This window comes from Lissotriton vulgaris, chromosome 7 (genome assembly GCF_964263255.1).
Source record: "Lissotriton vulgaris chromosome 7, aLisVul1.2, whole genome shotgun sequence".
In the NCBI taxonomy this organism is placed as follows: Eukaryota; Metazoa; Chordata; class Amphibia; order Caudata; family Salamandridae; genus Lissotriton; species Lissotriton vulgaris.
The window spans coordinates 826,447,793-826,472,383 of NC_141695.1; positions in this window are offsets into that span (position 1 = coordinate 826,447,793).

Genomic DNA, 24,591 nt, shown 5'->3' on the forward strand with positions numbered 1-24,591 from the left:
GTGGGTTGTTGTTGAAAAGAAATACTTGGGTCTTTTCACTATTACGTTTGAGGCAGTAACTTTTCATTCAAGTGGCTACTGCTGACATGCATCATTTTGAGCTATGAGCAATTCAGTGTATTTTGAAACATTTGAGATGAAAACTACTATTTCATTAATGGAGTCTGTAGCGCGGGCACACTGCCAGCATGCCAAAGAAAAGTTTGTTTGCGCCTGGACCGTGCCCAGCTCCCCTGGCTCTCTCACCACCCACCGCTACACTGTTAAGGAGCTCTTGGCTCTGGACCCCAGACATCGAAACAACTTCTGCTGCACCTCGTCCTCGTTTTCAACCGAAGAACCTTTCACCTGCCTCTTCTACTACAACATAGGGCCGCCAGCCCATACTGGATCCCTTGTCATTTCTGTCCACAAGAGCATGAACAACCTGGAACGGCTTCAATGCATCCTGCTCAATGCCTGTTCCCTCTGAAAGCACGTCACAGAAATCTGCGACACCATCACCACCCTCTCCCTCGATTTTGCCTTAATCACCGAAATATGGCTCAACCTCTCCTCGAACCCCGACATCGCCACCTCAACACCCGATGGCTACAAGATGATACACAGAGACCGCAACAACAAACACGGCAGGGGCATTGCCATGATCTTAAAGGAAACCATCAGAAGCATCACCACCAATGGCTACCTAACACCCCTGGAACACCTTAACTTTCAACTACAGTCCAACACCAAGATCAAAATAAGAGGCACCCTCGTATACCGACCACGACTGGCTTTCTACGTCAGTTCCAAATAAACCTTAATGCTCACCTAACCGTCAGCTCCTACCACTATGTACTACTGGGCAACCTCCATTTCCATTATCCCAACAACGCCAACTACACTGCCCTCTTAGAGAACCTGAACAACATCTGCCTCACCCAACTGGTTACCGAACCCACACACAAAGCTGGACACAAACAACTCCATTTTCACCTCCAGCAAAATAATCTAATTCAGCCACATCACAGAATCCACCTGGATCAACCACACCATGGTTCACTTCACTACCTACGACTATCAGCACACCATCCCCAAGAATCACAGGTCATCCCACATTAGCTGGGGCAAGGTAACGGGGAGACAGGACACAGTCCCTTAGTGACATCCAACATGAAGCTTCATCAGACCTTGACCAGGCCGTCCAGAACTTCCCTGCATGGAGCACCAAATGTGCCAACAGGGTTGTCCCGATGAAACCAGCAAAAACCAAAAACAATCCAGCTGGCACACTCCAGCACTCAGAACAACCAAGCACAAATGTTACAGACTCGAAAAATGGTGCTCCAAAAGGAACCCCTCCAACCGAGCCGCTCACAAAGCAGCCCTCAACAACTACCACTGGTGCATCATGGAAGACAAGAGAACAGCCATTGCAGTCCACATCGATAAGGCAGCCAACCACACGAAAGAACTCTTCAAAATAGTCATGGAATTCTGCAACCCAGCAGCCACAAAGAACACAATCTACCCCTCTCAAGAACTACGCAACAGCCTCTAGGACTACTTCCATAGCAAGATTGCCAGATCTACAACAACTTTGACCCTTCAACCCACCGCTCTCTCAACCTCAACCAACCAGCACACACCAGCTGAATGATCGCCACTTTGTTTGCACTCACCAGGGCTGGACTGCAAACCCAAAGCCGCCCTGGCAAAGTTGTAGAACCGCCAACTCTCCCACCCCCCACCCAGGTGGGGTGCAAGTGTGAAGCAATGCTTGGAACCCAGTAACAAAATCAGCCCCCAGCAATGCTGCTTTTGTTACGGGGGCAGAAAGATTGTAGCACCACTGCAAAACTGGTCCCCAGTAACAAAACCGGCCGGCAACACTACAAAACCGGCCCCCACCCATCCAGCCCCCTGGGGTAATGCCCGATGCCCACTACTGCCAGTCCGGCTCTGCCGCTCACCACTCAGACCACCACAGCCATCATGCCATCCTTTCACTCTGGGGCACCAAACTATACCTTCCCCCAAAGTCTTTTCAACCTCAGAACTGATCCTATCAGCACAGAACTCGCCAGCATCATCAACACCTTCATCACCACAGCACCCTTCCAGGGCAGATGGAAACACACAGAGGTCAGACCCCTCCTAAAGAAACCCTTCGCCAACCACAGCGAACTCAACAATTATCAGTCTATCTCCCTGCTCCCCTACCCAGTAAAAGTACTTTAGAAGGCCATCAAAAAACAGCTTACCAAATACCTGGAACAAAACCACCTATTTGACACCTCCAAGTCAGGATTTCATGTCAACCACAGGACTGAGATTGCCCTGATCGCTGCCACAGACAAAATCAGAACCCTCCTTAACCACAGAAACACTCTGTCCTTGATCCTCCTAGACCTCTCTGCTGCTTTTGACACCTTTTCCCACCACACCTTCATCAATAGACTATACAACATTGGCACTCAGCAAACCGCTGTTGAGGCCTCACAGGATGAACACAGAGCATCCGGCTACCTCCTATCGCCTACGTGCCCAAGTATCATCCCTCAGCCCCACCTTGTTCATCACCTACATGACCCCCTCCCCCTGCAGACATTGTCTGATCCCACAGCTTCAACATAATTTCCTTCGCAGACGACACTCAACTCATCCTCATCAAAGACCCTTCCACTACCAGAATCCACTTCAACAATGCCATGACCAATGCAGCCAACTGGATGAGAGACAATTGCCTTAAATTCAACTCTGACAAGAAAGAAGTACTGATCTTCAGGAAGAGCACAGCCGTATGGGACCACAGCTGGTGGCAAGCAGAACTCGGCCAAACACCCACAGACCATGCATGCATGCATCCTAGACATCATCCTTGACAAGGAACTGACCATGAAACGACAAGTCAACATAGTTGCCTCCTCCAGCTTCCTCACCCTTTGCATGCCCTACCGAATCTTCAGATGGAGCACCAGGAAGACTGTCGCTCAGGCCCTTGTCACCAGCCGCCTTTACTATTTCAATGCTCTATATGCCGCCATCTCCATCCAGCTCCTCAAAAGGCTTCTGACCATACAGAATGCTGCAGCTAGAATCATCCTGGACCTCCCCAAACGGACCCATAATATCCCCTTCCTCAGAAACCTCCTCTGGCTCCTCATCTACAAAACATGCTAGTTTAAGACCCTCACATATGGCTACAAAGCTCTGCATGATTAAGGACCGGCCTACATCAACCGACTGAACTTCCATCTACCTGCAAGACACTTGCGCTCCTCCACACAAGCCCGAAAGCACCCCCGCATCAGTCACTGCCGCAGCGAGGCAGTTTCTTCTCCTACATTGCTTCCAAGACCTGGAACTTCCTACCTCTCCATCTCTTGAACAGTCCCCTCCCTGGCAGACTTCAGGAAGAAACTCAAGACCTGGCTCTTCGACGGAGATGTCGCACCCACAGCGCCCAGATACCCCTAGGGGGGACAGTGCTGCGCTATCCAAATGCGGATTGATTGACTATTTCAGTATCATCAGCATATTACAGAATCCCAAATATATATAAACTATTCAGTGCGGGTAGGGGAGAAATACATCTTTTAAACAAGTTAGGACGTAAAGAAGAACCAGGTAAGAGTGTCATCAATCCAAATAAAATGTCGTATTCTATCACAACCTCATCATCCAAGATTGACAAATATCATCCCTAACTTGGCTCAATGGGCTCTTGCATTTTTTTTGTCCCTCTTGCCTCGCTTTACAGAAGGCCTCTATAGCAATGTCTAGAGGACCACTGGAAACAACTCTTGAACAGTTGAGAAAATAAATGGTCTCTGTCACAATCAGTCAATCACTTCCATGGTGGACCAAATCAACAACAACAAAAATCGATCAAAGCAGGGCTCAGTGCCCCAGGATCCAGTTTCTAGAAGCAGATGCAGGGTGTAGTGTGAGGTTCTTAAAGACACAGTGGCAGATTTTCTCTCATATGCTTTGCTTTGCAGCCTACTGGCTAACCATGTTATACATTCCATTTCCTTTTTAAAAAAGGTTTGTGAAAAACTTGCTACAATTGTTTTTATTTTTATGCAACAGGCTTTTAAATGAAAATTCAATGAAGTCTGGCCATTGAGTGAAGAAGAACAAATAAGCAAGTTGAGAGCTTCATGACAAATGCAATATTCAACGAGATGTGGCTGCCTAGAGATCTAATACAATTAAGGCAGTTTGTCCACCATGATCTAATACCGATCTGATGTCATGGGCAATAGCAGTCTCTGTACTATGCTGGGGCCTAACAGTTGATTGTGCTATAACTAGAAGGTTATTCTTCTCCAGGCAGGAATACATCTGGTTGTTCCCACTTTTTCTTGAATTTTAGACATAAAAAGGAGATGAGAGCTGGCTTGATATTTAAACCGCCGATTTGGAGCAGCTGTAGGTTTCTTTAATAATGATAAAACCACAGTGTGATTCCTGGAGAAAGATATATGAGAGCTAATGCTAAGTATAGATTGCAGAGATTGTAGATTATTGGAATCAAAATGTATTGACTAGGAAATAGATGTGTGGAGGACAAGGATGCAAGGGTGATTTTGATGGCATGATCAGGCAACGGTAGGTAAATAAATACATACATTTGTAGATTTATATAGTCCAGCTTATCACCTGTGAGGGTATCCCGGTGCTGTCCATGGGCATGGGGAAATTAGGTGATTTTCCCAGAATCGCAGGTCGTGGCCCGATGTAGAGGCTCTAACCTGGATTCCCAGTTTGTGAGTCAGCAGCTCTGGCTGCTGCACCACAAATTACAACACTGCACCTCATGTCCAAATGGCAGTAAAGAACAAGTTACTTGCCTTCGGTAACTCCTTATCTGGCAGAGACAGGATCCAGCCACAGATGCCCCACTTTAGAATCCTTCCCAGGCGCGAGATTGGATCTGGAAATTTTTCCATAGCACCCTTGTGTGCTGGCAGAGGACGTTCAGAAATTCCACATCGACTTCGTCTAATGGCTGCGACGTCAACGGAGTCCATATAACCCCCTTGATGATGAGCTGACATCAGTTCCTTCCGTGACTATTTTATGCACTTGGAATGCGGAGCCACAAAATGAAACTGCCTACTGAACAGTGTGCTTAAACAAAAAACACTCATGAGTCAAATAAATACCGAATTCCCAACTAAAAATTCTATAAATTAATATCTCAATAAAAATCCTGAGATGACAGAGAATTCCTATGCCCAATATCACTGGATTCTCCGGAACTTCTCTTGCTCTCTTTTTTATTTTTAAAGAAGTCAAATAAATTGAGACCAAACAGGATCCAGTTCGCAGAGCGGGGAGGATTGTTAAGGAATCTGCTGTTCGATCCTGTCTCTCCCAGATAAGGTGTTACCGGAGGTAAGTAACTTGTTCATCTTATAGAGACATCTAGCCACAGATTCCTTAGTTGAGAAGCAAATGCCAAAGCCATACCATCACTGCAAGAGGGTCCACAAACTCTGTCCATAAACGGTCTCCTACTAAGACTAACTGGTCCAGAAGAAAAGAATAGACCGGAAACTCATGATAATGTAGGTGAGCAGAAACACACCTAACCATATGAGGTCCCCAGAATGGGTCATAGGTAAATAAAGTTGCAAGACATTTAAACCATGTGAAATAACCTACCCATGTCAGTAAGCCCAAGCAGCTTTAAAAGCTCTCACCTTACAATAACTGAGGATATAACCACAGTAACAAAAATTATAAGACAATAAAATTATGGGAAAGGTATTACCTGTGGCAATAAGACTTTAACCATTTGGTTATATACTCAAGTCCGAACATCATATTCAAACTTGTGAACCCAGACCAGCTGGCCGAGACACTGAACAATACCTGTAGACCACAGAAGGCCAGCACTGCTCTGCAAATTACACAGAGAAAATCCATCCCTCATAGAGAAAACAAATGTTTAAATAAGAATGAAGTCAGAGGTAACATTAGCCCCTGTTTACAAAGAAGCAGTCCTTTCATAGAAAAAAGAACTAGAGATGCATAACACCTTCAGAATATAGAAAAAGTACGAGAGTTGGACAAGGACCTCTAGAATATCCCATTTACACAAGAGAACATATGCATATATGGAGATTATAGGAGTAACGTGATGAATGCCCATAAGTCCACCAAGTAAACTTTTTTTTAACCCCTTCCGTGCAGGGCATATTCCCCCGCTGTGCTGGGGGAAGGGGTGCGCGCGCAGCGCACCGGTGCTCCTGACGAGCTGAACTCGTCATGAGCCACGGTGGTCGTGAGCTCATGACGAGCTTAGCTCGTCATGACCACACCCGTTTCATTAGAACGCTCGCACAGCAGGGGAATTTGCCTAGCATGCGAGCGTTCTAACGGTCATGACGAGCTCAACTCGTCATGAGCACACAAGCACCGTGGCTCATGATGAGCTGAGTTCGTCATGAGCATGCAAGGTGTTAAAGATCGTAAATAGAGACCATAATCCACAGGTCACAGTGACATAACTGTATGTGACTATAGCGGAAACATATCCATAGAAAAACAATGGCATCAAACCCATCAAGTTAATGCAAGTTGTCTAAAAGACCACCATTAAACAAAGGTAACATATCATCAAATAAGTTCTCAAGGATAGAAAAAAATCTTGATAACTGAACTAAAACAAAGCTCTGAACAAGACCCTGTTTCATCAACATTGACCATATACCGACAGTCTAGTGAAAGACCAAAATCTAAAACTTAAATAAGGGAATTCTAAAAAAAAATAAAAAGGATCCAACCACTGAGAAAGTCCAACATTAATTTGTCTAAATCTCTAGAAGCCATACTTTACAAAGTGTGACCCAAATTACAGCCCCAAGAGGTAGGAAACAAGGAAAAGAACTGCCTACTAGCAAGTATATTTAACAACAAGGGGTGGTGATGGACAGAGTTTCTGAATTAAGCAGAATACTCTCACCCAGTCAAGAGATCAGGGCTAGATCCAACACCGTTTTTTAGCTCACTGCACCATCCCAGCTCAGAACCAGGCTATATGCAAATTAGTCCGTTCCTGTCCCAGTGCATGATGGGAACAGGGCAAACCAAACTACCAAGCCAATTCTTACACTGGGAAGGAAACAAGCTTCCGGGGACCGGTTTCTGGCATTTCAGCCGTCGTCGGCCCGGCTTGCTTGAATCCTGATGGTGCAATGAGCAAGCGACTCACATCTGAGTATACCCTTCCACGCTTAGGGTGGACAAAATATTTAACAACAAGGGGTGGTGATGGACAGAGTTTCTGAATTAAGCAGAATACTCTCACCCAGTCAAGAGATCAGGGCTAGATCCAACACCGTTTTTTAGCTCACTGCACCATCCCAGCTCTGAACCTGGCTATATGCAAATTAGTCCGTTCCTGTCCCAGTGCATGATGGGAACAGGGCAAACCAAACTACCAAGCCAATTCTTACACTGGGAAGGAAACAAGCTTCCGGGGACCGGTTTCTGGCATTTCAGCCGTCGTCGGCCCGGCTTGCTTGAATCCTGATGGTGCAATGAGCAAGCGACTCACATCTGAGTATACCCTTCCACGCTTAGGGTGGACAAAATATTTAACAACAAGGGGTGGTGATGGACAGAGTTTCTGAATTAAGCAGAATACTCTCACCCAGTCAAGAGATCAGGGCTAGATCCAACATCGCTTTTTAGCTCACTGCACCAACCCAGCTCAGAACCTGGCTATATGCAAATTAGTCCGTTCCTGTCCCAGTGCATGATAGGAACAGGGCAAACCAAACTACCAAGCCAATTCTTACACTGGGAAGGAAACAAGCTTCCGGGGACCGGTTTCTGGCATTTCAGCCGTCGTCGGCCCGGCTTGCTTGAATCCTGATGGTGCAATGAGCAAGGGACTCACATCTGAGTATACCCTTCCACGGTGATGGATCAAGCCCTGATCTTTGGACTGGGTAAGAGTGGTCTGCTTAATTCAGACACCCTGTTCATCACCACCCCCTTTTCTGAATCGTTTTTGGCCACTATAGTTGTGGCAGGGTATACTCAGACATGAGTCCCTTTCTCCCTGCACCATCAGGATTCAAGCAAGCCGGGCCGACGACGGCTGAAATGCCAGAAACTGGTCCCCGGTAGCTTGTCTCCTTTCTGGTGAAGAATTGGCTTGGTAGTTTAGTCTGCCATGTTCCCATGATGCACTGGGCCAGGGACAGACTGATTTGCATATAGCCAGGTTCTGAACTGGGATGGTGCAGTGAGATAAATAACGGTGATGGATCAAGCCCTGATCTTTGGACTGGGTAAGAGTGGTCTGCTTAATTCAGACACTCTGTTCATCATCACCACCCCCTTTTCTGAATCGTTACTAGCAAGTATAGACCGATACATAATAAAGAAATTGATTCTTAAGATAACGAAGATCCTGAAGTCAGGAATAAAAGTCTTGTACAAAGGGTAGAAACTTAGAGGCCCATGCCTCTCCTCCTTAAAGATCAATCCATATTAATTCTTCGCAGAGAAGAAATGGTACAACACTAAAGTTTGTAGCCTGGACACACGTGATGCTCAATTAGGCGCAGGCGGAAAGCGTGGCTTTGCATAGAGTAGACACGCTCAGACTGAGGAAGTATCACATCGCATCTTACTGGGACACTATCTTATCAGACATGCAGTCTGATCACTTGCGCGGGGCAGGCAATGGCACTGACTCTTTGTTAGAAGCCCCAGGCAGGGAGCCCAGGGTCATTGGCTGCGATTCTTCCCCTAGTTAATCACGAAGCCCCGCATTCACCCGTGCCCAATAAATCAAGTTTATGAGTCATTAGCATTGCATAAGTTGGCTGTGATGGGCGAAGACATCAGGGGTGGGGTGGGGGGCATCAAGTTGAGACGTTATGTATATTCTCAATTTATGGTTGTTATACCATTGATTGAAAGAAATGAATCTGTTGTCACTATAATCAACAGTTAGACTCTTTTGTTCGAATACAGGGGTTGATGTACTGACCTCCCCTCAAATACACAAACACATGCCTTTTGGACATGTATCATAATATAGGACTAGCCGTCAAAGTTCACCTTCCCTTGCAAGCTTATAGGGCCTGCCTATTCTTGTAGCTCAGCCATGTTGATGCGCTTTGTATGTTCTAAAATCCTTTACTGATTGTCTGGTGGCCTGTTTTTAACTGTATGCTCTGCTATTCATTATTTGCATTGCCCTTGGTCCACAAAAATGAAAAACCGAATAAACAGATTAAAAAAAATCACTGTCATCGCCCTTTACATTTTAAAGCAGCAAGCGGAAAAGTACTGACAGCATCTTTATTTGCACAAGCACGGAGGATGATGCACATTATCACTTGTATTAATACATATAAGACAACTGCAATTAAAAGAACTGCAATGATAATTTCAAATATTTTCATTCCCCAGTGTCCAAATTGGTCTCCTAGCCATGACCAGATGCCACCGAGATTAAAGTCTAGCCCATTCTGTAACTTGTACAGGTTCTTAGCCTATCCTTGATGTGGTCTCTTTGCCTGTGAATGTAGAGTGGGGTGTTGGGAAGATAAGTGCAGCATTGAGACGCTACAATAGCGCAACCTCCCTTTACCTGCTAAATATATATTCTAAAGCCAACCTATTCTGAACCAGCATCTAGGCATGGGCAAGAAATTAATTTAGCACGAATCCTAACACAAGTTGGGTGGAGTTAGCAATTTCTTCCATGATCTCTGCATTTCTTCTTGAATGTGTATATATGTATATGTTGTTCTATAGCACCAAGTAGCCAAAAGGCAAGCGAGCACTATACATGGTTAAATGCAAGCTTAAAGTCAGCAAGTAAGAAGAGATCAAGCGGAGTCTTGGAAATGTAATGCATTGGGATGTAGTACTACTTAAAGTGGGGAATCTTCAACTCATTCCTAAAATGGAGCAGTTTGGGGGGCGGTTGTGATAGATTTGGGGGTGTTGTTTCAGATCCTAGGTTCATAGATGGAAAAGACATGTGGTCTTGTTTTTTCCTTTTTTACACTTCTTATTATGCAGTTTGATTGAGTCCTGGCTGCGGGAGTGCGGAGAACCACCAGAGATGGTGAGCTTGTCTGCAAGATAAGCAGGTGTGCTGGTTGTGATGGCTTTATAAATAATGTTGTTGGATATGAAGATGGTGCCACTGGCAAGGGGAGCCAGTGTAGATCCCTTAGGATGTGGCTGATATGATCATACTTCTTCAGGCCCTGGATGAGGCATTCTGCGTAGTGTAACATCCAACTAAGGGGGGCCAGTGTGGAGGCTGTGAGGCAGGGCAAGACCACCATACAGATTCGAGAGTATAAGAACTTAAACAACAGTTCCTAAGTAGCTCTGGAGAAATGGGTTGGTTTTCTTTGGTAGAGAGAACTGAAACCAGGCAGTCTTTGTTTTTTGGCAATTTGTTCCTTGAGGGAGAGCCTGGTTTCCAGGGTAAATCCAGGTGATTTGTCATTAGCAGACAGTGGGGTTCAAAGGCATCAAGATTTGTGTCACTGAGCCAGGTTTATACTATATCTAGTTTCATCTTCTTCGCAGATAATAGGAATTCTGTCTTGGTTGGGTTGAGCTTCAGGTAGGCATCCAGGTCGGGATGATGTGCAAGCAGTGTTTGAGGCATTGGATGTCTGAAGCAGATGTAACTTTCAAGTAGTATGGTCTATCACCAGCAAATCGGTGGATCCTGATGAAGTTATCTAAACTCTAGCACTAGGGGGTTCCATGTACAGGTTGAAAATGACAGGCGACAGCATGGAACCATGACGGACTCCTCATGTGATAGAACATTTTTGAGACCTGGAGGGGCCCCTATGAACAAAGTGGTGCCAGTGTGGAAGAGAGGAGTAGAACCACGGAAGGACTTTGCCAGTGAATCCCATTCAGTACTCAAGGGAGACTATGAGATTGGGATCGTTGACTGTGTCGAAGCCAGCTCAGACATCCTGCAATATCATGAGGCAGTGGTGATCTTTATCTGTGATCAAGAAGGTATTGTCTACGATTTGTTAGATGGTGGTCTCTATGGTGCATTGTTATCTGAAGCCAGACTGATAGCAGTGCAGGAGACAATTCGCATTTATGTGATTTTGGAGTTGAATAAAGGCTGCTTTTGCAATGATCTTGCCGATAAATGGTAGGTTTGTGATGTGCCTGTAGTTGGTGAGGTCATCAGGGTCTAGTGTAAGTTTCTTAAGGAATGGGAGAATCGGCCAATTCTGTGAGCTTCTGGAAAGATGAGTTGAGTGAGGGAGGCCTCGATAATGGTAAGTAGGAGACCGCATCCCCTAGACAAAGCTTTGATGAAGGACAACAGCAAGACCTCATCTCCATTGCAAGCTTCATCTAAAGCAACCTTTCTTCCATACAGTTGGATTAAAGCAAAAATAATTTTGAATTAGTAGAGGCAGCCCAACAGCTTCTCCTCTGCTGCAAACCGGGATCGCCAAAGTAATATATCCTGAAACACAGGTCTGAGTCCCATATAAGGACAGCCATGAAAAGGCTCAGGATCCACAAAAGTAGTATGCAGAGCCCCTCCTGATGTGCCATTATAATCCGATGGGTGACGCATTAAAGAATACAATAAACTGGTGGATGGAATACTTGAGTTCATCTCGGCTACTGGTAATTACTTGGGTAGCATATCAGTCCATCGTTTTTCTGCACACTATGACACCTCACTTTGAACCCAGCAATAATGCAAATCAGTCTTGACAATGCTCCAGTGGGAACAGTCCAGACTGAACTTCCAGGTCAGGCCCTCCCTGAACAAGAACATTAGCAACCTAGGACCATTTTCCCCTTAGTGAGGGCTGATCAGCCAGGTATAGCTTGGTTCCATGCGACACTGCACGTGACCCACATCTTGGAAACCCTGTTCCACTTAGGGTGACACCCTGAAATATACCAAAAAATGTGTTGGGTGGAATGTGTTAGGAAACTGAGCGTCTTATTTGGTGTGGTTGTGAGACTTCACCATGTAATAACGTACCATCCCCGTAGGTTCAGTCAGGTTTCGTTTGTCAAACCTTAGCTCAACACTGAGGAGCTGTGGCTTTGAGCACTCAGGATTCAATAAAGGAACAAGTGCAAAGGATTTCAACAGCACCAAAACAGCTTAACCTCTTGGCTGCTAATGACAAGGGTAACTCGTCATGAACTTTCCATTCATTTCAATGGAAAATGAATGGAAAGAATAATGAGTGCCTTAGCACTGAAGTGGTTAAGAAACATGACTCCCTGTGTATTGATGTCCCTTCTGGGCCCACGCTGGTTTAGCATATTAGATGTTTATGGTTGCTTTGCACAGCCACATATAACACATTTGTTTTCTTGCTATTATTTTTAGGATTATGCACTATACGTTTTTTTGATATTCAGTGATGCTTCTCTGGAGTCAGTCTGCACATGTTAAACATGATTGTCTGGGATACATAACAATGTACTGTTTTATTTTGCCCAGTCAGCAACAGCTCCTAACATTGTAGGCATAACACAGTTGTCCAGCTACAGCTTTCCAACACAATAGTTTAATCATATAAAATGTATCTTGTCCCTTTGGGATAAAGCGGAGAATTCCGGCAGAGTGACCTGTTGTTGAACAAACGCATGCAGAGTCCGACGTGTAGCCTTGCGTAAACTGAGTTTACACTTATTATGATGCCGACTACGTACACCAGGTATGGGGCCCATAGCTAATCCTAGAGATCACTACAATACCCCTTCGCCTACACAGTAAGATAGACAGATAGAAAATAGCCATAGTGGGGTTGTTTATTGTATACAAGCTGCCATTAATGCTGATTACACTGCTCATTTGCATTTGCTTACAGCATATATGCTTCATAATGGACTACGATAGTTTCAATAAATGCATTCTAAACCATTGTGTTTTTCCTTTGTTTTCTAGGGGCATGCATGAGTAAGACGAAAAGTGATGATCTGTTTCTACAGTTCCCTTGGGGACTAGAGGGTCATATTCTAACTTTGCCAAAATCCCCTGGTACTCTGTAAAAGTTAGTGATCGGGTGAGGAACTGTGAGCTAGCTTGGATTTGGGCAGAGAAATACTGATGTTGTAGAGAGACTCAGTCCTGATGTCCTGTCATCACAAGGGACAGTTCTGCTTAGCAGCAGAATCCCTGCAACATGGTCCTACCAATGATTGGTCAGATACTTAACAGGTCTCCCAAGCAGTACCTGTGGCTGCCCATAGTTCCCTTACACATCCTCTGGAGAAGTCTGTGGTGTTAGGGATTAATCCTCTGCAGTATTTTAGGAAGCACCTGATTTTCTGTTGGTTTTTCAAGCATAAACCTTTAAAAGGATTACCCATATTGGTGTTAGCACTTTGTTCCAATTACTGTTTTATTAATGGAGTGGCAATAGCATATACCAATTGCAGACCTGCAGTCCATACTCATTTAACATTACATGGCCTTGGCAATGCAGGCGGTGACATGATGATCTTGGTTGAATCTCATGATGCCTATCGTTTAGAAGTCTTTTATTCTTGGGTACATTTCCAGCTTTTGATGCTAAAACAGGAACATTTCACTACATCTTGCTGGGAGGAATCAACTTCCATCTGGAGGACTCCAGTGATACCAACTCCATTGACCTCATAAAAAGATTGAACATTGGGCTCATGAGGGTGGTTACCGACCCCACGCACAAAGGAGTACACACGTTGGAACCCATATTCATGTACAGTAACAATCAAATACAGCCACACCTTAGAACTCACCTGGTCGGACCACTATCATACATTTCACCCTTGCCGGACCGCTCTGCACCACCCACAGCGCACCCTACCATTGCTGGACCAAGGTCACTCAGCAACAATGGAAAGACACCGTCAGCAGCACACAGCCTGTCATCACGACCAGACAGTAGAGAACTCAAACGCCTGGTTCAAAAGCGTGGCTAACCAAGTCACTCCCACCAAGACAGCCAAAATGCACAAATCCAATAGCGAGCCAGCTGGTACACTTCAGAACTAAGCACAGCGAAGTGCAGGTACAAACAACTGAAAAGAAGATGGAGCACCAGCAGGAACCACATCGACCTAGCCACCTACAAATCAGCTCACCAACTACCTCCACTAGCTCAAAGCTGCAAAAAAGGAGGCCCTGGCCCACTGGATCAAGAGCAGCGCAAACCCAAGAATTCTTCACCATCGTCAGAGCTCACCTGCCCGTCAGCCACTGAAAACTCGATCCCCTCCGCACAAGAACTCTGCGACGCCCTCACCAACCACTTACACAAGTGAAAAACCATATACAGAAACTTCAATCCCCAACCTTCCAAGCTCTTCAGCAACCCATCAACCACCACCATCAACCACCCTCTCACCTCATTGGAACTCAGCACACCAAACCAAACCAACCTTCTGAAATCTATCTGCTCAGGAGCACCCATAGACCCATGCCCCCACCAACTTTTCAACCTCGGAAAAGACGAGATCACCCACCTGTTTACTACCATCCTCAATGCCTCCATAGTCTCAGCCTCCTTTCCCGATGCATGGAAACATGCGGGGATCAAAACCACTCCCCCCCCCCCCTCCAGAAACCTTTGGCAGATCCAGCGAGTTCCAGAATTACTGTCCCACCTCCCTGCCAAAGTCCTCGAGAACACCGTCAACCTCCAACTCACCGGACATCTGGCGAGACAAAATCTACTGGTCCCTTCACAATCAGGCGTCAGAACCAAGACAACCTTCCTCGCAGCAGCAGACAAAATCTGCAACCTACTAGACAGGAGAATCAGTCGCCCTTATACTCTCCGCAGCCTTCAACACAGTCTCCCACCACACACTCAATCGGCTCCAGAGGACGATCCTTGTCCCACCCCTCAGCCAAAGCCTGGAAAACCCTTCCTCTTCACCATGTACCCTCCCTGACCCTCTTCAGGAAGGTACTCAAGATCTGGCTCTTTGACAGATACCTGAGGCACAGCGCCTGGATACCTTATAGGGCGATAAGCCGTGCTATAGAAATTACTACTTGATTGATGAATACTCTAACATTGCAGCAACACAGTTTATCAGCTCTTAGAAATTCGACTTTTACATTGGGAACATCAAGATTAATTCCAAAGTGCCCTAATACACGTACTTGGTCCTATACGCACGGGTGCCCTTAGTAATGAAGGGGCCAATTCTGGCCAGCGTCAGCTGGCTATACACTATTCCCTAATTTACAAAATCTCTATGCTAAGGAGCTAGAGCAATTATACACGGTTATAGTTAGACTATATTGTAGTGTAGTTCCTATTTTCCCAATAGGCTCTGCGCATTGGAATAACAAACAGCAGTGCAGACGTAGGACTGAGGTCATCTATGTCTCTACTGACTATATTAGACTTAATTAGTTTTGCCAGCTAGCTCAGAGGTCAGTAGAACTTTCTCGAATGAACAGGGAGGAGTGAACTTCCCTGATTAGACAAGAAGGGATTCAGTTTCTGACAACCGCATAAACATGACAACTTTGCTCCCTCAGAATAAAGAGTGTATCTCTAAAGTCGTAAAAACAATACAGCTATTTCACTCAGTCAATCGTGCATGCTTAGTTCCACCAGAATGCAGAGAAATAGAGAGACGGGCGTTTTCAATAAAAAGGTGCCATTTTATTGAGCAGTCTTCTTTCTCATGCAAGAGAAATGAATTGCCACAATTGCAATACTTATTATAAAGTAAAGTGCGTACAGTAAAAGTAGTATTATGAAATAATACTGTAAAAACATGGATATGATTTCTTAGCCATATGATACTTTAAAATGGATAAAATATATACATACATAAAAACATTGACTAACGAACTCAACTGGTGCTTCTAAGATACGCCTACCCCGGTGTACCTGACCTAAGCCTAATACGTGGGCAGGAGTAAGGAAGTTTGCAGTTTTAAGTTAAGTTATTTGACAAGTATCGGAATCAAGAATTCTCTCTAATGTTTTAATCAGCTCCGTATCTTGGTTATAGAATGAAGGAGGTCTTGTATCTCGTTTCTCAGGACTCGATCTCCCAGCAACCCGCGAGGGTGACTTGGGAACACCAGAGCTGGATTTCTCGGCGTGAGAAAAGGCAGCTTCTTCAGCGCGTCAAAAGGGAGGGGCGGCTTCCTTTGGCTTTGGCAACAGCTGGGCTCTCGGACAAGTAGAACGTCGCTCTGCTCCCCACCACCGTGTGTTTGCTTAAGGCAACGTTGGTATATTTATACCTGAAAGGTGCCGGGTTTGACGTAAGGTTTGGACATACGACGTCACTAAGAACTAACAGTTATTTCTGGACTCCAGGAGTTCTTGTGCAAATCAAAACAAAAGCAGGGGGAATTCCCGGGCTGCTGGAGGCTTGGTTTGCTTAAAGAACACGTTGTGCTTTCTAGGAGTATATGGGAGTAGCCTTGCCGTGCTTTGGACTGCATGGGCTATTACTAAATATGGATATGATTCTTATGCCTTTATAAGGATACTATTTATTATAACCACATAAGGGCATGAATCTGGAATATCGAATTAGGGTCCTAGATAGAAATACAACACCCACTCCAAATTCAGAGTTCAGGGAACGCTGTGTGCTTGTTGTTTTTTTTTAAAGTTATTTTCGTTGCTCAGGGGAGAACATCATATCAGACAGGCTTGCAAAAAAATTGGTCTACAACATCAGGTGAAAGTTCGACCAAGTTTGAAAATACTGAAACTGTGCAGTTCTGTGCGTGATTGCTATCATCGATGTTTGGATCAGCAATGCTCACAGAAGGTTGTACCTGTTTGGTGCTGCTTTACTCTCGTACTTCACCGCCACCTACTCGTAATGGTGAAGTCTCAACGAATGCCGTCATCAGAATAGATAGCCGCTGGGGACAACACGTTGCATGAGTCGTTACGGGACAAAGCAAAGTTTCGATATCCATTGGTACTGCTGATGGTAGTGTAAGACAGACGTCCAACACGCTTACTTCTCAGCATAGCAGACATCGAAGCACAGGTAAGATGCAATCTTGCCAGATTAGAAACCAAGTTGTACTCAGATCTCTTAGCCGGGCCGATCCGAGGACCTTAGTGATACGGTCTCGGTATCGTATTGCTAGGATCGTTTCTTCCATCGTTGCTGGAGTCTTGTCTGTGGATTGGCTTGCCATATCGGAGCAGGAGGAACAAAAATAAAATTCCTGCCACGAGTCCCAAAATTAAAGGTAGGCCGCCAAAGACAGAATGGACAAAATTCGGGAAGATGCCCAGAACTGTTTCACAGGGTGCTAACAGTCCCGAAAAAACTGTCTTAAATACATGTGCGATGCCACTGGTATCAGACATTTTTAAAATTTGACTCACCATTTCTACGAAATGCACGGGGCAATTTGTTGATAAAAGGGTATGCATCTCTGCCGCTGTCCTTGCAACTTGAAGATCATACATTTCTTTGGACGACATCAGTGGCACAGTAGTCTGTAAAAGAATAGACTTCATTCTGCTTAAAGTATCAATTCGAATAGAAGAGATATTCACATAAGGCCATATTGCCGCCTCCATGTCTGGATTGCTGTTTGGATACAATACTTGCATACAGCAAACAACCCTGGAAGTAACAGTTACGAGATAGCATTCTCCATTCCACAACAGCTGTGGTCAGTTATCATAACGTAGCTACCGTTGGAGAGTTGTCTGAAGAATGGTTTTATCTGTGTTGCAGGTGTGCCTTGCAGGTGACATGAAAGGTTATTTAAAGACCCTTTGCAAGCTCCATGTAAGTTAATACCTTGACACAGAAGTGTACCGCTTAGTGATTTTTTTACAATTATTGCCACTAAGGAATACCTCCTTTTTCCCTTCACTATAACATTTATGTGTGTAAGGTAAATCCCAGATTGATTTGATGCATCCTTTACCCAACCTTTCATACTGGCCTGCTGGTATATATTCTTGGCAATATTTAAACTGGAAAGTTGTTATCGGAATTGTAATGGTTCCGTGTATTATCCATTCAATGACAGGTCTCTCTGACATTGTCAATGGTAATCTCAAGTTTTGCAATGCTCAGAATCGTATAATCTGCTCCTTTTTGTGCCAAACTGATTTGTTTATCAGTAAGGTTAAAGATAGAAAATAATGACGTTATGTTGATTAGACGCCATGGCACGTAGCCTGAACGTAGGTTTTGCAACGTCCAGCCAAGCTGTACAATAGAACGCAATTGGGACTGACCATGTTGTAACATTAGCAAGTCGTGCTCTATTATATCAAAGGCAGATGATACAATACTGTCCAGTGAATATATTCTGGAAGACAGAGTCGTTAACCCATTGTCCAAAACAGAAAGTGATTTTTCCAAATTTATACGAACAATTTCACGTATTTTTTCTGCTATTTCAATTTGCATTACTTTCCAAGCTTCGTTGTAAGCAGCGTATATTCCGGCCGCTATGAAACGTTTTTGACGCTGTTTGCGAGGTCCCATTATACAATCTCGCAAGTCATCACCTTCTTTAAGTAAAGTCAAGTGTTGCTTAATTTCAGCCAGTGTGGATTTCTGTAGCCACTCAAGGCATAATTTCCCTACACTGTATGTTGTAACTATCCCTGGATGTTGTCTCTGGGAATATATTGGGTCTGGCCTGGTCAGTTTGACCCCCTGTTTTTTGTTCAGGAATCTATCTTGACAGTTATTTCTGTCTGTGGGCCAGATCAACCATTTTTTCCAATCAGGATTTGTTCTGTTTTGGTGTAAAATATGGGATACGTCTATTTCAACATCAGTAGTGCTATTACTATTAGGTATGGGATTCGGAATAGACGGTTTATTCAAGTCTTTTATTTTAGCTAAACCAAGACAAGTTGTCTGTTGAATGGTATCATTCAGTAATATTATTTGTTCTGGGATCATGCAGGCTCTAATCAATGATTCTAAACCTTGTACCTGCCAGTATTTTGTACCCCAGATGGTTTTTGTTTCAATGTATTTTTCCAGAACTCAAAACCAAAGGTAGACATTTTGTCATAACATTTTTCAGAATAAATCAATTTAGTATTTGTCAACATTGTTTTCATTCCTGTTTTGTTTAGCATTTAAAATAAAACGTTTCTGGATCACTATTGTTAAACCCTGAGAAGTATGGAAATTTCTCATAGAATGTCTTAGAGCTGCCTTTTGGCGGAGTTGTACAATGTTCCCATTGATTAGAATTAAAAATATTTCTAGGTTGTGCAGATTTATGCAATAGTGATGACCATAGTGATTGTAACAGTATAATTCTTCATAATTTGATGAACCCTGTAAATAATCATGTTCTGTAAATTTAGCTGACATTACTAAATCTGACATCATATTATTAATATTTTCAAAGTCCCAATCATCAGAAAAGGAACTTGGTATAACAAAGCCACTTAAGGAAACCTTAAACTGGTGTGGATACTTCAAGAGCTCAATCGAGCCCTAAATATCATAGTCAGTTTTGTCCCATGCAATACCCCCAGGTATTGGGTTGGCTGTGATGTTCACTGATGATAGTTCTCTTTTCTCGATGTGAGAGGATCTGTGAGACTTTAGGACCAAGTTGATGTTCTGACTTGCTGTGTCCATTGTACTATATTTTCCATCAATGAATCTACCCAAACATAAAACCATGATGAGCCAAAGCAGGAGGAAAAGTACACCTAACACAGTCCAAAATTCATTCCATGGTGAAATCAGATAGGTTTCTTTTAGTTGGTGAAAAAGCTCGGTCATTTTTTCTTTGAAAGTTTTTGTTGCTGGCTTGTCCCCATGTTCACTTGCATCATCGGAAAAGTCATCAAAGTTGATAAAATAGCCAGACGCAGTTCTGTCAATTGGTGGGATTGCTGCCGGATTTCCATTGATCTTTGCATTTTCTTTTGTTACATTTGTACATTCGGATGCTACATCGTTGTAGGTTGGTATATTTTCACGAATTTTTACAATTTGGGTTTCAAGAGGCACAAGTTCTATTGCTTTGTTGCATAGTCCCTTTTTATTTACTTCAGGTTTATCGAATGTGATTAGTCTTTCAGTTTGAACCTCTTGGATTGTAGCAAAGTTTGGTCTTCTGCTTTTTCTTGGTAGTCCACTGGGCCTGCTATTTATTATCGGCCACATGTTTGTGGTTTCACCAGATCCATGGAAACAATTCTGTTTTCCTTTTTACCAGCAAGGGGCGGTAGCACTACTGATCTTGTTCCGCTGACAGCTAAGACAGGTACTGCTTTTCTGTAAGAAGGCCCAAATTCCTTCTTCACCGGATCTTTTCTCTGACCAGATCCCCAATCTTTGGAATCCAGACAGGTTTTGCTGGGACAGGTGGTTCTTCAGTGGTTGTTGGCTTCCTCTTTATGTTACTTAGACTCTTTCTTGTTTCATTCAAGTCCTGTAAAACAGCCAAATTATCTTGGATATCAAAAGTTTTTTCTTCTACCACTGAAGTTTGACGATCCAGATCCTGGATAATCATTCTAGTACCAAACAAAAGTTCGTACGGACCGATACCTCCTAGAGAATTTCTTGGCATGTTATTAAGATTACGTTGGACACTTATTAGATGTTTGACTCACCCATCACCCGAACCGAATACCCTCGCCGTTATAGATTGCTTTATGTCACTTTTTTTTTTCCACTACCGCATTTCCCTCAGGATGGAAGGGAGAAGAGTACCGCAATGAAATGCCCATTCTGGTCATGGCCTCTTTGTAAGCTCGAAAGCTAAACGCAGGACCCTGGTCAGAGTATAGCATGCCAATTGCGTATGTGCCAATAAAGACTCGCAAATCTTTTATAACAGGTCTGGCATCAGCCGAGCGCTGGGGTCTACATTTTTAAGTGAATTCAGTCTTAATAATTATGGGGACACATTTCTCCGGCAGGATTTCTGCGTATAGATCGTCTGATGCTTTCTAATAAAGCTGTCCTGACAATAGTCTGGTCCGGTTCACTACTGCGATCTCTGTTGCAGTCTGGACAATCCATTGCAAATTTGTAAGCTCATCCCGGCCACCAGTATTCTGATTGTAATTCTATTAGAGATTTCAAGATCTGTTGGTGCCTCGGACCCAGTCCCATGTGTGCGTCTTCAATCAAGAAAACCCTCCGGTTCGTGTTTGGAATTACTCTATCTCCACTCCAGGGATTTGAGCAAAAGGAACGGAGTTTGCATCAATTATGTATGTATTACTGAGTGGATAATTGAGAGGTAATGCTGCATAATTGCCTTTTAATGACGCTTTTACCGCCAGCATGGTTTCTCCATCTATTTGTTTTTCTGAACGCTTTTTAGTGGCTACGGAAGCGGGTTGAACCGCTTTTGCTGTGGCTGTGTTAGCCAATGAATTCCCTGCAACATAAATGCCATCACGTTGATGACTCAGTGTATGTATCACGTGAGTCTTTTGTAGTTCTTTCTGTAAAAGAACTACTTGTTCCCAAAGCGTTTTATGCTTTATTGTGGCACCTGTGTCATCGTTGTAACCGTTTTTGCTCCATGTTTGCATGTCATTGTTGTATGACTTGACGCAGTAATGCGAATCGCACGAAATTAGTGTGGGGAATTCACGATCGGCATTTTCAAGCGCTATCTTTAAAGATCTTATTTCAGCTCGCTGAGCTGAACAGTTTGAGTGATTCAGTTTTGGTGATCATTGGTTTGAATTTACCAGAGCGCCAGCGACCTTTAACAATCGCGCACGCTGCATTGTAGGATTTTTTCTCTACATCGTAATGATGTGCAAATCTGTCCATATAGATTACACAGGTATATTGTTCGAGAGGGAGAATTTCAATTGGCAGAGGATATTCTTGTTCGTATTCTAGATCATCTATTTTTTTCAGTTTCGAGTCAAAATAGTATTTCACGTCTTCTGTAGCAAGAGAATTTTCCCATTGTATCCATCTTGGATCTAATGCCACTGTATTCAGATTACGTGGACATGTTAATGCCTCAAGGGCTGATTCTGCTGTATAAACAGTTATTCTCTTGCCTTGGGCTAGGGCTCTTTCTTTTCCTACAGCAGTTTGAACTGCTGTCAGAATTTTTTCTGTAGAGCTGAATTTCATTTCAGCTTGAGTGTACAAGTGTGAATTGTAAGCTATAGGTACTGTTTCTCCCTCCTTGGAGGTCAGGTATGTGAATCCGCATCTTCCTGGAATGACTCGGATTACAATGTTGCGTACGTTGTCGCGAGTTTGCAATTTTGTTTTAGTTAACATGTCTGTTTGTAATGATCTCAAAATTTCTGTGTGTTTTTGAGTCCAATGTATTGGTTTGAAATCAGGTTTTATTAATTCATAGAGGTTTAACCCTCTCTGCATAATTTAGAATGTATGTTCTACCGAAATTCAGGAAGCCTAGTATTGATTGTAAATTTTTCAGTGTCTTCAGTGCTTGGAGTACTGCACACTTCTCTAAGAAGTTGTCTGCCAGGCTTTTGCCTTCACTTGATAATTCATATCCTAATAGGACTGTTAGATGGGCAATTCTTGACTTTTTAAAGTTGAATTTGTAACCCTCTGAGGCGAACCCAAGAATTATGGTGTTCACTCTTTTTAAGTGAGTCTCCAGGTCATTTGTAGTAATTCTGTTACCCTTGCTGAGAATAATCCTGGGCTATTCTTGAATCCCTGTGGGAGTCGGCAAAATTGTTTTTGCGACCCCATTATTAAGAAAGCGGTTAAATACCAGCTTTCAGGTGCAATGTTTTGACAGAAGAATCCATTAGAGATATCTAATGTCGTTTTGTATTTTTTGCGCACGATGTTGTTCATTAGTGCTGCACTGTGTGCGTTTTGTACTGCAAAAGTTCTAGCAGCAGAAGTTTAAATGTCTGTAGTCCAAAACTAGGCTATATGAATCGTCTGGCTTGGAGACAGGAAACAAAGGATTGTTCATTTGTGAGGTGCATGTTTCAATCACCCCTTGATATTCAAGTTGCTCTAATATCTCCCTGACTTGCTTTTTAGCTTCTTGTTTAACTGGGTACTGCCTTTGTGCAGTCGGTTGATTTTTTAACTGGATTTTGTGGGGAGGAGAGTCCTCATTCCATCCTACATGTTTTTTGTATAATGCAGGGGCTTGGGCCACTGCCCATTTTCCTGCAAATGTGTATTTTTTATGAATCGGAATATGATTTGAGAAGGCAGGCATAATCATTTCTTCGCCATGAGGGCACTCCCTGACAAACTCTGGTGGCCAGTCTTTTTCAGCTAACAGGATGTCATAGCCTTTAGAAAGTTTCTCCCAAAAGAGACCTTTTATTTTCCTAGTTTTATCTCCCTCTATACGTAATGTTATTTCATATAGTTTATAGGGCACACTAACTCGTGTGTCTGCAGTTTACACCTGAATGTATTCATTCGTGTCCACTGTCTCCAGAAGATTCATCAGGATCTTGCGAGCTATGGTCACTTCTGCTGCGCTGTCTAGCATTGTCTGGGCCCACTCTCCGTTTTTCAGTTGTGTCCTCAGAATCCTCGGCATGTTTAATTTTAATATTTGCTACCTTCTTTCTAGGAAATTGTGATTTTTTACTTTGATGAGCAGATTCTTCGTCTTTAGACTTGACGTGCTCTTCCTTGTGTTCTGACCGTCCTCTTCTTTCCGATTTCTGTGGGGAAGCCTGAAAAGATCGAGAGGGACGTGTATCAATATCTTGATATCTATCAGGTTTTCTCAATTTATCCCCGTCTCTAAGATTATATCTTTTTTCAGAGGGTTCCCTTTGGGGAGACTTGCCTCGTCGGCCAGGAGATCTTTCTCTCCGTTGAGGAGACCTTCCTCTGGACTAGAAATGTTTTTCCTTGGGAGTGGATTGTTTATTGCCATCCCAACTCTTTTTTGGAGTATTTAGATTATTTTTAATAAATGTTTTTTCAGGATTTTCAGTCAGTTGGGGTTTTACTGGTTTCCCACCCAAACTATCTCTTCCTAGTTCTTCATAGGATTTTTCTATGATTCTGGTGAGCTCAAATGGTTGGTCTGTTATATCCGTCTCCTTCAATTTCTGGCAGATTGCCACACATGCTGCTTCTTCTCTTATGTTGGCCAATAATATAGGACCGTATTCGTTTTGAATTTGTCTTAGTACATCTGGTATGACCGCCATAGACAGAACACCATGTGTTTTTGTGTAGATGGAAGCAAAGACCGTGCCCCAAGTGTCACAGTCCTCCACATGTGGTGCGACCCCCATTGGGAGGCAGATAGTCAGAATTCTGTGTTTTTCTTGAGGTGTAGTATAAGGAAATACTGCCTCTATTTGAGTTATATTTTGTGCTAACCAGAATGGAATTCGTTCCAGTTTTATGGGTGTTTTACCAAGACATGATTGTATGCTCTGTGGTGTAATTTTGTTTGTATTCCCCTGATGAGGGGTCAGGTGTGGGATGTTAATTGTTGGTTGGACCGTTGCAGTCCGCATGACATATTGGACCAATTGTCTATGCATTTTAATTAAGAGTTTTAGCGGAGCTAAAAGTTCCACGTTTTATATTTTTTCAATGTCTGGGTGTGGTGTGTAGCTAGCTAGAACCGGATACGTGGCTCCTGGTCTACCTAGT